The sequence below is a fragment of the Benincasa hispida genome, chromosome 5 (assembly GCF_027475165.1).
Source record: "Benincasa hispida cultivar pf3 chromosome 5, pf3_genome.v1.1, whole genome shotgun sequence".
Classification (NCBI taxonomy): Eukaryota; Viridiplantae; Streptophyta; class Magnoliopsida; order Cucurbitales; family Cucurbitaceae; genus Benincasa; species Benincasa hispida.
In genome coordinates, this window is record NC_143482.1 from 26,041,037 (window position 1) to 26,054,479 (window position 13,443).

The window sequence follows — 13,443 nt, forward strand, 5'->3', positions numbered from 1 at the left end:
GGTTCACATGCTGCTCAGATCAACACCGGATTTTATACTTTTGTAGATCAACGGTTGGGCTCTCTGTTGGAATGGGTGGTGTTAAAAAAATAGCGATCAACAGTGACCTAATTTGTACCGGTGGCGGTGGACGGCGACAAATGATGGCAACCTAAAGTGTAGACTTAAGCAGTTCTCAAAACCCTAGATGAAACACAACCAGGTTCTAAACACCAAACTCTAAAGTTCACAAAAACCTTAAAACCTAAGGCTCTGATACCATGCGAAACTTTTAGGTCCGAGAGAATTAGAATATCTTATTCCATTCACTATATATATACACACACATATATATACAAGAATACAAGAGTGACCTAATTAGAAGAATGTAAAAAGACAATAAATGACAAAACTAAAGATATTTACAATAACAAGATAACCCTAATTTCGGTAATCTAACATCCTTGTTTAAGGAAAAGAAAAATCTGTAATGTTGATATTGGCGCTCAGATAAGAAAGCTTATATGACATTTGATTTACTAAATAAGTGTCACTATGTTATTCACACAACACAATGTATATCTCATCCTTCTTTGATTTAGTTAATAATTTTTATTGTGGGGGTGTAGCAAGAAATTTTGAGCATCCTTCTTTCTCTGCTGAAGAACATTGTCAAATTCGTTTGTCGGAGATGGCATGTCAGATAACCTGGTTTGATACTGTTGCATAACTTACTGAGTTGGATCCATGTCATATTTAATTTTCCAGCAAAGTAGCTTGGCTTAATAGTACTGGACTTATTACATGGTTAATGCTGTTATTATTTCTCCACTTTATTAATTCTAATGTAATGCACTTGGTGGTATTGCTGTCTTGATGTATCATTTTTCATTCCAATTTATAGGTTTTTGTGGGGAGACCGAAGAGGAACATGCCGACACCCTAAGTCTGATCAGTGAAGTTGGTTACGATATGGCTTACTTGTTTGCATATAGCATGAGGGAAAAGACTCATGCCCATCGGAACTATGTCGATGACGTTCCAGAGGAAGTGAAGCAGAGAAGACTTACTGAACTCATTGAAACTTTTCGGAACAGTACAGGACGGTGTTATGATTCGCAGATTGGCAGTGTCCAATTGGTGCTTGTGGAAGGACCAAACAAGAGAGCCCCAGAGACAGAGATGATTGGCAAGAGCGACAGAGGTCATAGAGTTTCGTTCATTAATGTCGCAGTTCCACATCGAGATGGTGATTATGATGGACAACGGAAAGCAGTGGTTGGTGACTTTGTGGAAGTCCGTATCTCAAAATCGACAAGAGCGTCATTGTTCGGTGAGGCACTTGCCATTACAAAATTGAGCTCATTCTACAACAGTATGGATGAATCAATTGCCTGTGTGAGCTGATCTTCTAATGAATTTAGATCGTTTTGGCTTTTGCTAAAATGTTATTGCTTTAGTGTTCAACTACCTCTTCAATACCTGAGGGGTGCTTTAGTATTGTTTTGTTTTTTATTAGATTATCATTGCATCTTTTTCAATGGGTAAAAATATAATTGTATCTTGGTTATAGATGCTTGTGATTTATGAAAGAGTAGTAGCAACGACCTTACTTGAGCAGGACCTGTTGTATAGATTGTACTACTAATAAAAGTGGAAGAGTTGAGCTTTCAACAATGAGATTTGAGGCTTAAGTTGTTGAAAGAGATGTATGAAATTATATTTTACATTCCAATTTTGTCCAACTCACATAGCTAAGGTTGTCTTATTTTCGCCAATTCTATACCTAAAATATTTATATCTAAGTTTCAGTGCAAATTATAATTGGAGCTATAAGTGTTTTTATAAACTACAAATCACATATTCACCCATTAATTTTATCATGAACACGACTTTGGTAGATACAAAATTACAATCGTATATAGTTTGCATATAATTTAAAAAGAATATATTCTTTCTTTATTTAAGCATTTTCTTAATTAATTTATGGAAGGGGAGCTTCAAGTATAACTTAGTATAAATTTATACTATCAACTTTAGGATAATATGAGGTTTGATCTTCTATGATATGAACCATCAAGGGCATCAAATTATTATTTATATTTTATTTAATTATTTTGATGTAGTTTTAATAATTTTCTTATTTTTTCCTTTTTATGACATTAAGTAGATTTTTTTTCTCATTTCGATATGTTTAATGACATGATATTAGGGTTTCATTGAGATTATTTAAAATTTTGCCATCAGGTTGTTTGGGGTAATGAAGAAACATCTAGTCAAATAGCTCATTCCACATCTAATATTTCAAAACTGTCCTAACATTTAGAATTATTTCATAATTAGATTTTAGCTGTTTTTTGGACAATTTTAACCTTATTGTTGCTTATCTCTCTACATTTATTACATATTTTATTTATTTTTTTTAAAGGTATTGTAAATAAAGTGTGGGGTGGGAGAATCGAACCTCGAGGTCAATAGTACGAGCACTAAAGCTATGCTCTTGTTGGCATTACATATTTTATTTGTCAATACATTTTTATTTATTTTTTATTTTTTTTTCCCATAGGCTTTTACGGTTTTTAGATGCAGATTAGAAAGTAAAAACAAAATTTTCTATATTGCTTTTCGTTAAGATTCCATGATGTTAGAAAGTAATACTTTTCATATTGGCATTTCAAAGTTTGTTATTTTCTCTAAGGATTTTGGCCTAATATCAGTTTTTCCATTTTTCTATTTTTATTTCTGCATTTTAATTTCTTCCAGTTTGCCATTTTCATCGTTGTCTATTATTTTTATTATTTTCTTTTTTTTTTTTTCTTTCCATCAATCCTTTCCTGTCCATCATTTTTTAATTTTAATTTTAATCTTCTCATGGAGAAGACCGCAAGGCTTATTTTGTCTAAGTTTAAAATAATAATCATCAATGTTCAATCAAATTTAAGGGTTAAGTTAAAAAATAATGTAATTTTTAAAAATATTGGCAAAAATAGGGTACTCGAAAAAATTTAGTGGTTTAACAAGCAAATTCTAAATACAAGGTTGATGCCTAAATTAATGACAAAAATAGGATAATTGTGGGGAAGAAAATCGTGTACCGGGTACACAATTTTTATTAGTTTAGGCAGCACCCACCTTGGTTGGTAGGGGACTGGTTAATGAAATTGTGGATTGGGTCGACTAAAATTGTGGACCTAGTCCACGAGTCCCTTTTTTTTAAATTAAAAATTTTCTTTTTTACTTGTTTTTTCCATGTTGTTATGCTTATAGAATATTAGAACATTCAATTTGACACATAATAAGGAAATGATTAATAATTTTTTTTATATAAATAAAAATTCATATGAAGCTAAAAGTTTGAATTACAAGTCACTCCATATCCCACACGGTGGTCTTCTTCGTGGGTGTTGCATAAGACGAGGTATAGACACTTCAAAATATTGCTAGAATTACGGTGATAACAGACAGAAATTCATCGTGCGCATAATACCTGTGTTGATGATCGGAACTTGATGCGATGTCAAGTTGTATTCCTAGTGTGTGCCAAGGAGTAGTTAGAATCTAATCATGAAATCGTGAGGTTCCTGGTCAACATGTTGCTCTAGAAAATCTTCGACATGTTGTCATTGTCGTATACGATGAATATGTCTTCTGTCATTGTTGGCAACATTAAGTCTTCGTGTTTGTTGAATGATATTTTCTACATTTACCAAGTTTTGGTCACATACTGAACCTAATTAACTGGTAAATCGTGTTATACTGAATATTGGTGTACATCTTGGATAAAATTATTATGTATAATGAAAAGTATCGATATGAAAGAATATTCCATACCACATATATAAAAAAATACATGATAAAATTTTAACCATGCAATAATAGTTGTTGGATCGGTATAACAACCCTAGAGGAGGTGAATAGTTTAATTAATCTTTTTGAAAAATATGCTTAATTTAAACTAGTTAATCCTAATTGATGCTAAGTAACAACATTGATAAAAATTATGCAAATATACTCAATCAATCTCAATCAAAAAGAGCATACAATTAAAATTTAATACAAAAATAATTAGGAAAAGTCTAGAAAAGAAGACATCGTGATTTTTGTAATGGTTTGGTCAAACTCGTTCTACATCCACTTTTCCAAGTGCCTATATGAACTTTGATTAAAAATGTCTTTTCTTGCAACGGATGATAGCCGAACCACTACTTTGCTCGTTTTTCGAGTTCAAGAGCAAACCTGATCCTTTTCACGTGTTAGGATCTAACCAATACAATATTCTTGAAGCTTTAGAATACACAATAAAATTCTATAAAAAGAGTAGATGTACAAATTTGAGCTCACAATATTTAATCCTCATAATACAATGAAAATATCTCTCTAGAATAAGATGAAAAGAATGGAATTTGAAAGCTTGGAGAGAGAGCAACAATGGTGGCCTTTTGCAATTTTTGAGGATTGTAAAATTGTAAAAAGTTCTTAAAAATTTAGGGAAGAGGAAGTATAATAAAAAGAGAGGAAAATGGGGTAAAAAATAGATTTTAATTTGAGTAATTGGAGTGTTCAAAGGTAAAAGGAAAGGTGGAGATTAAAAGTGTTAAAGTAAAAAATGAAAATAAAAGAATATATGTAATTTTTTTTATCCAATGAAGAACCTGCATATGTGAAGGGATTGAATCTCGTGCAGAAGTGTGTGAAGGCTCATGCTTTAATATCCATTAAAGAAAACAAGAATAAAAAACAAATAAGCATGTTATAATTTAATAAAAATGTAGAAATACTCACTTTTGAAGATTGTTCTTTAGGCGATTCTCCTGTCAAGATGTCCCGTCAAGATGTTCGATAAGATTATGGCTTGTGAGAGCCCTTTTGGAAGTATGAGGGAAGGAGAGAATTTCTTGAGAGAATGAGTGAGTTAAGACTAGAGATGAAGATTAAAAAAAATAATTTTTTTATTTCTTTCTTTGTTTCAAGTTGAGTTAAGACTAACTCCCAATTACTCCTCACATGGGGAATTATTTTTTTTATATATATTATTATTAATATAAATTAAATCAAAATTTAATTTAAGTTAACTAAAAAATATTTAATAAATCTAATTTATTAAATTTAATTAACTAAATATCATATATTTAATTATTATTATATTTAAATCATATTCAAATATATTTTTCTTTCATGACCTACCGTTTCAATATGGATTTTATTCATATTAATTTTTAACATATAATTTTAATATAAATCTAATTTATATTATTTAATATTTGAATCTTATTCAAATATTAAATATTTTATTTTTCTCATTAATAATATTTAACTTTGAATCTAATTCAAAATTAACTTTATAATATAACATATCCATATACATTATATTAATTGTATCATATGCAATTATATTTCTCAAATAATTTGAACAATTCAAATTCATCCAAACCTTTAATAATTCTATTTTTACCCTTAGCTTTGAGCTAGCGGGGAGACCTACTAGACCTACAAATTAGAAGCTTCAATGATACGAGATTAATTAATTTCGTTAATTAAATTCATCACGGATCACTCCACTAAAGACCCATAGCTACTCTCTTCACACTATAGATATATTTCTATGTCCATGGATATTACCGTTACCGGTAAGTCAATCCTTCATGATTATAGCTGGGTCAAATTACCATTTCACTCCTATAATTACTTTAGTTTCTTAAGTCTCAGTGATCATTTAATGAACAACCTGTTTATGGTTCTACCATAAACAAAGTCCCTCTTGGGCCAATGAGAGGGAAGAACCCCCACTATTTAAGACTCGGAGTCAACATTTAATAGAACAACTCATATACTTTTCCTAAAGATGGGAAGAAGTAAATTTCATCTCGTGTAGTTATGTTCCTAGCTCTCCACTTGGTCCTATCCTCAACATGGTAGACATACTGTATCAGAGATTTGGTCCACTCTTGCTCATACAAATCATAGGACAATCCTTCATGGGTAGGAGCCCATAATTCTCTCAGGATTGAGATTGAGTTACCTACGGTTATCCTATGAAATATTAATATTTTCAATTAACGGTGTTATAGTGAAAGAATTATTTCGTTGTTTGGTCTTATACAAACTCTTCGTATAGGATACCCCACTCACATGTCTATTACATGAATGACTTGAATCAAATCGTTTGTAATACTTACAACACTTGTAATATTTGAAAAGTGGGTCGTATCCATGGTGTTATCAGGATAAGGTACCCAACCTTATCCATATACTATGACCTTTTAGGTTATTACTTGAACACAATCCAACTGTATGTCTACCGCATACCGTTCAAGTTAAATTAAATAACCATGGATCTTAGTTTATTAGATTAAGTTGTGAAAGATTAATAAATGGATAACATACCTCTTTATTTTATTAATAAATAATAATATTTGTAAAACACAACGATGATACTAATTGCTGTAGACCGAGCTGTCTCAAAACTCGATCTGGTTCATTCCGCTCTATGATATGAAAGCATATAAGAGGCTAATTGTCAACCAAATGTCTTAACCATTATGACAATAATCAGACAATAATGCCATAATATCTTGTATGTATAGGGTCCAATTGATATGAAATTTCATACAAGAATAATTAGAACCCAAAAAATATGTAATATTCATTTTATGAAAGATAGAAGGTATTACCTGGTTGTGCATTAGTTGGTCAAATGATAGTCGATATATTAACATGTTTGTTGAGTGTTCTGAGGCTACTAAGATACTGCTCCATCTACACATGCGTATAATATAATTAAAATATTTTATTGTATAAAATTATAGTGGAATAAAGATATAAAGAAAATAAAACCTGGCACTAAGTGGACGTCCAATGAAATCATATAGAGTCCTAACTCAACTTGAGGTGCTATGCTGTATAATAGATCATAAGTCTATACTTGTAGTAGTATTAATGGCTTGCTATTTTCAAAGCTTGTTCATGACTAGCTCGACATAATTCTCTATTCAGCCATGTAAGACAGACATTACCTCGCGAGTACCTACCAACTTCCTCAAAATTCCCCAATAGTGGAAGAAATATGATGTATACCAGTGTGTTGGACTTGCTAATGAACAAAAATCCTCCAATAAGTTGTATAATATATGCTTATGCATATCTCTTTATGCTGACGATGCTGACTTCATCGACATCGGGGGACGACTCTATAAACTGTGACGCTAACTACAGGATACTCAATCTTGACCCTTTGAATTCAAATGGTTGAATGTCTAATAAATCCTCACAAACCTATTTCCAATCATACTGCAAAGATCTAGTCACAAGTTTTTCATCCACCGACAATCCAAATAGAACTGGAACGTCTTGAAGTGTAATTGTGCATTCATTTCTAGGCATATGAAACATGTGAGTTTCTTGTCTCCATCGCTCTACAAAAGTGGTAATGAGGTGCCAATCTAATTGGATAAACCTAATTTGTGCAACTCCTAGAAAACTAGCTTGTTGTATGTAAGGTATGATTCGCAAATCTAGTATTATACTACGTTGAACTACTGCCTCTCTTCTTTGGAAACCCAAAACCATAGTAGATTGAGTATCCTATTGTAAGACCCTAGCATTAAATCTAAAGTGGGAAGTTAAATACAAAAGAAAAATTCTAAGTAAGGATATTGGAACAAAAGGAAGGAAAACATCAAAATTATCCAAAAAGGTGACCAAAATCCAAATGCCTATGAAGGGCTTAAAACATGTTGGATGCAAGAAGGTATGGAGGATGGAAGCTAGAAGACTTGAAAAATGGCTAAGTTTTGCACACAACCAACGCAAAGGCATACATGAGGACATGGGCAGCAAGCATGCGTTGAAGTGAGCATGCTGGGCGCGCCAGCCATGCGTCAAGGCCAAGTGCACAGGCCATGCGCCAGGCGCATAAGCCATGCGTCGAGGCCAAGCGCACAGGCCATGTGTCGAGCGCGCAGCCCATGCATCAATGAGCGCCCTGCCTATGCATCGAATGGGCAAGCAGGTGAGCCATCCTATGCGTTGCTGAGTCTGTCGAGCAACCATGCGTCGATGCACCAGGCCAAGCGCACACCCATGCGGCCGAGCCAACGCACAAGCGCCTAGGCAGCACACCATGTGTTCATGCTTAGTAGGTCGAGCAAGCACACCTAGCAAGTCATGCGTTGAGGGTAAACGACCACCCTATGCATTGGTGATGGCCAACTCATGCGTTGGCTAAGTAGGACTTTAATGAAGGAAAGTGAGTTGCTATGTGTTGAGATAAAAGGTAGGGCTTATTGATGGAAAACTTCAAGGGAGGATGCCAAGGGTATACGAATATAAGAATTAAAACAATTTAAGTAGAAAAATATGTGAGGTATTTAGGTGATTTAGGTGGCAAAAGAAGGATCACACAAAATTCTAGTAGGAGGTGGCTAAAGGAGATTTCATGCAACAAAAGGGATTTTGGCTAGCAAGCTGAAAGGAGAACAACTCAAGGCTAGGCTAAGGATAGGCTGGGTAGACTGAATGTTGGCAGCTCCAAAGTGAGACAAATGGGAGTTGTGTTGTCAACATGGGGTGAGTTTGAAATGACTATAAATAGGGGAGTTGGGCAAGGGGAATTCATTCATACCAGCACCTAAATCATGTGTTGAGATCATATTTAGAGAGTGATGTTTGAGTTATTAGGCTGCCAAGTTGATTGGAGATCAAAAGAAACAAGGTTGCGTTGGTGGGGAACCTAGTCAGCCGGACGCACAGCCAGCCCACGCCCTGCGCGCATGCAGCACTGCGTCCATCCGTCTGTCCGCGCACGCATCGCTCGACGCATCCCGTGCGCTAGCCCAACGCAGCAACCTCCCCATGCGGCACCTCATGCCCAGCGTAACGCACGCCCAAACGCACCAGCCCCCTGTGTGGCGCAGCTCGCCCACTCTACCTACTGCCCAACACCCAACTGCCTATCTTGGACCAAATAACCTCTAAAGAGGCTAATTTTGGTATTTTGGCTAAATTGGAGTAGGGTAAGCTGGTGTTTTCAATATATAATGATATTTTAAGCTAGTTCGACATTATTTATTGATATAACAAATATTAATTGAGGAATTTCCATTGATATGGAGGAATTCTCAGGAAGGTATTCTCAAGGTGATTTTAGTGGGAAAACTTGCTTACGGTGAGTGTTTACTTAGTTTTATGCGTTGATATATGGATAAATGCATATGTAAGTGCCAAATGCATGCTTATGATGTTATGTTGTTGCCATGATATTGTTTGTGAAATTGCTATGGAAACTGAGATTATACCCAGATTACATAAGTTAGCATGCTTAATAAAAGGTTCTTGGCGGGAAAATATAGTCGGTCTCGATCGGCGGGAAATAATAGTCGGTGACGACTGGTGGGAAATATAATCAAGTACTTAAGCATGACTAGCGGGAAAAGAATTGTCGATGTGCACATTGGCGGGAAAAGTGGGTTATAAGAAAGTTTTCATAGAAAGTTGTTGTGATTGATAATATATCCATGATATGAACATGCCACATATAGCATGGAACTAGAGGATGATAATTGAATGAATGTACACATGATTATGCATAGATTATACTAGAATTGTGATTATGTGATTGCTTTCCCAAAAATATGTTTTGCAAAGAGATTATTATTCTAAAAGAACCATTCACTAGGCTTAGTAGCTCACACTCTTCCAAATGTTTTCTTATATCCCCTCCCAGGTAGTAAAGCGGAGCATTCAGGAAGGAGTCTACTAACCACCAACACACCAGGACTTGGTAAATTCTCATGGCACGACTCAGATCATGTAATAAAGAATATAGGAAATTGAACTATGTGTATGAAAGTTAGATAGATTATTGTAAACATGTTAAAATCTTTAATAGATAAGAGGGGAAATGTTAAATTTAAATGTTGTTTGGAATACTACTGGTTTACCCTCACGCTCCTTTCCCGGTCTTGGGGGTTAAGGCTAGGGAAAGAGTGTGACACCTATACTGACTGTGAATGATGAGTTGTTTGTAGATTTAAAATGGTAGGATTAGATGGACTAGGATCAAGGAATTCTTATACAAGAGTATCTATGAGTGGAAGCGGATCTTTCCAATTCATTGTGACAGAATTTCCACATATACATTCACACAAACAAATATGCATTAACAACGCTGAATTATTGGCATGCTTAAAGGATAAATGAACAAAGAGACCGAGAGAACATACCAGTTGAAGACTTTCTTCACTTAAAATCTCGCTCTCTCCATGAATGACCTCTCGCTTTCGCTAGACCAGCAAGCAATCATTCAACAACTCTTCCGTCGTCTACCATGAACAACTTCGTATGAACACCAGGAAACGGGAATGACACCACTACTCGGAGCCCTCAGTATTTTCAAAGTGAGAATTCAAAGGGTGGGCTTTGATCGGATTTGGTAGAGGTGAGGAGGAAAGGCAATCGTGTACTAAAGATCAAGCAAGTGAGAGAAGTGAAAGACTATCGTATAGTCGGGTGCTTGATCATTTAGGCGAGGTACACGATCGTGTAAGGAAAGCTAAGTGATCATCTAGATGATCGTTTAGTTAAGCTCAGGTGCTAAGCGATTGTCTAAGAAATGGTAAGCGATCGTTTAGAGAAAGGGCGCGTGGGTGTGCAATCATTTAGTAAACGCGATGCACTATCGTATAGGCTCTCAAATACTATACGATCGAATGCAAACACACCGTGAGCGATTATGCGTATATCTTGCAAAATAAAAACCATTTTCATTTTATTCTTTAGTTACGAAAACCGAATTGAACATCCCACCATCTTATGGTTGCAGAGAAAATGTCAGGCAATTATCTCAAAACTATCCAATTAATAAAATAATAAATATAATCATATTATATTCATATCCTATAGTTTGATATCGTATATCAACCATAGTATTTTCTCATTTACTTGATATAAATCATATTTATATCTAATTTCCTCCAAATGAATGTATCTCATACATTTAGTCAATCATATCATATATAATTAATCAGTTCAATTATATCATATATAATCGAACTCTCTTTTGTCAATTTGAACATTTCAAACTGACCAAAAAACTAATTCTCAACTTGTATCCAAACTACCAAGGGGACCTTATGAACCTATGGCTCGAAGCTCCAACGGTATATGAATAGCTGACTAAACTCTTTAGTCATGAGATCCACCATCCGTTAACAACTAGGCATTCCACTAAAGACCGACAACTCAACTCTTTTACCACAGATATATTTTTGTGTCCATGGATATAACCAATCATCAGTATGATAACCCTTCATAGGTGATTGTAAGTACAACTGGTCTAATTTATCGTTTTGCTCCTATAGTTACATCTCACTCCTTAAGTATCACTGATCCTTCTAATGAACAATACAACACAGTCCTACTATGTGTGAACACCTCTTAGGCTATAAGAAGGTGTGTGGCACCACATCATTCAAGCCCTGGGATCAGCCCTTAAGGTAGCTAGCTATTTACTTACCCCTGCTTCAGGGAATGAGTGAATTCCATCTTGTACAGCTAAGTTCTCAGCTTCCAAATCAGACGAATCCCCAAAGTGGTAGGTTTGAGTCAGCGGTCTGGCCACTCGCACTCATGCAAATCAAAGGACCACCCTCAATGGCAGACGTTCCCAACTCACCCAGAATTGAGGTCATGTTACCTATGGTCATTCTAGTGAAGTGAATTCTCTGTCATGCATGGCATTATATAACGAGACATTAACACTTCGTGGTCAGGTCTTATACAAACTCTTTGTATAGGATGCCTCTACTCATTTTTCCCCTACATGAATGATCAGGATCAGACCATCTGTGACAAGTCACAACACTTGTAACTATTCCACAAAGCGGGCCACATTCGTAGCTGTTGACACGAGGTTTTCGAAGAAATGTGTTTCGTGGAGTTGAACTTGAGTTGGTGTTAATGTTAATTTGATGCGATGTTGTTTGATCTCTAATACTTAATCCTCTGATTCTCTCTCAGTTGGGTGAATATTCTTGACTTGAAGAAGAAAAGCACCGAACGTTCTTGAAGTAGAAGTCTTTATGTCTTCAAGGGTCTTCTGTCTTCTAGGAATGCAGCTTCAGGAGTCTTGGGAGTCTATCTTCTAGGAGTGCAGCTTCAGAAGTCTTGGGAGTCTGTCTTCTAAGAGTGTAGCTTTAGGAGTCTTGGGAGTCTGTCTTCTAGGAGTGCAGCTTTAGGAGTCTTGGGAGTCTGTCTTCTAAGAGTGCAGCTTCAAGAGTCTTAGGAGTCTTCTGCTTGTTGGTGAATTCTCTCTAGGCTCTCTGAATGTAGAAAATGATGACCCCTACAAATGAAGAGAATTTCTCTATTTATAGAGTTCTCAAGTGGGCTTCATGGGCTTGGTTGTCTATGGGTCTGGCCCTTGGGCCCAATTAGTTGGTTTTGGACCTGTTTTGAAATTTGGGTCCAATTCAGCCTTTTTTTGTAGTTGGACTTTAAACCCAAATAATAATATCAAATTGGGCCAAATTAATCTCATCTGATTCAACCGCGTGCCGTCATCGAAATTTGTCTTCAATTCAATTCGGGACATATGTCAACTTCTAATTAGACCCAAATTTAATGATTTAGAATTTCGTCATTAATTTAGTAAACGACGGCAACTTGTGATTGGTCCAAAATTCCTCATTCAACAAATGCCCTCTTTTGAGATTTATGCACATATATGGGTGGATGAATCTCGAAAAATATAAAGTTGGAATCAAAATCCAAATACATTTGTTCTTGAATTTGACCTCAATTGATGTGTCAGTCAAACTATGAATTTAATACATAAGTTTAACTTGAATTTGGGATAAAATTTGGAATATACCCAAATTTTAATTTGAGATTTTATCATTAATAATTTGGCTTGAGGATAAAAGTCTGATGATTTGGATTTTGGGATAAAATTTGGAATATGTCCAAATTTTAATTTGAGATTTTATTTACAATTTAATCTCAATGTTGAACAATTTGATTTGGAATAAAATTTAAATATGGCCAAATTTTAATTTGTGATTTTATCCACAATTTAAATTTGATTTTGAATAAAATTTGGAATATGTCTAAATCTTAGTTAAAGGTGAATTTAAGGACAAAATCTAATAAAATAAAATTATATAAAGAATTTGTTTAATTTAATTTGAAATTAGGATAGAATCAAATTAGGAAATCTAATAAAAAAAAATCTAATATTTTGAATCAAATCTTTATTTGATTTGAATTTCTTAATTTGTTATGGAACCTAGAAACCTCTATAAATAGGACCCCAAACCCCTCCATTATCCTCATCCCCTCTTCTTTTTCTAATCTTTCATTTCTCTCCTTTTCCTTTTTTTGTTTCCTCTTTTTTTGTTTCCTCTTTTTTTTCTCCAACACTTTTTTTCCATATGTTTTTTTTTTATTTCTTCTTCTTCTTTCCTTTTT

General features: G+C 34.7%; 1 pseudogene; it reads left to right on the top strand.

Moving 5' to 3' along the window:
• The first annotated feature begins 670 nt into the window (after positions 1-670).
• On the top strand, positions 671-1,386 carry LOC150035999 (CDK5RAP1-like protein pseudogene; annotated as a pseudogene).
• The last annotated feature ends 12,057 nt before the right edge of the window (positions 1,387-13,443 follow it).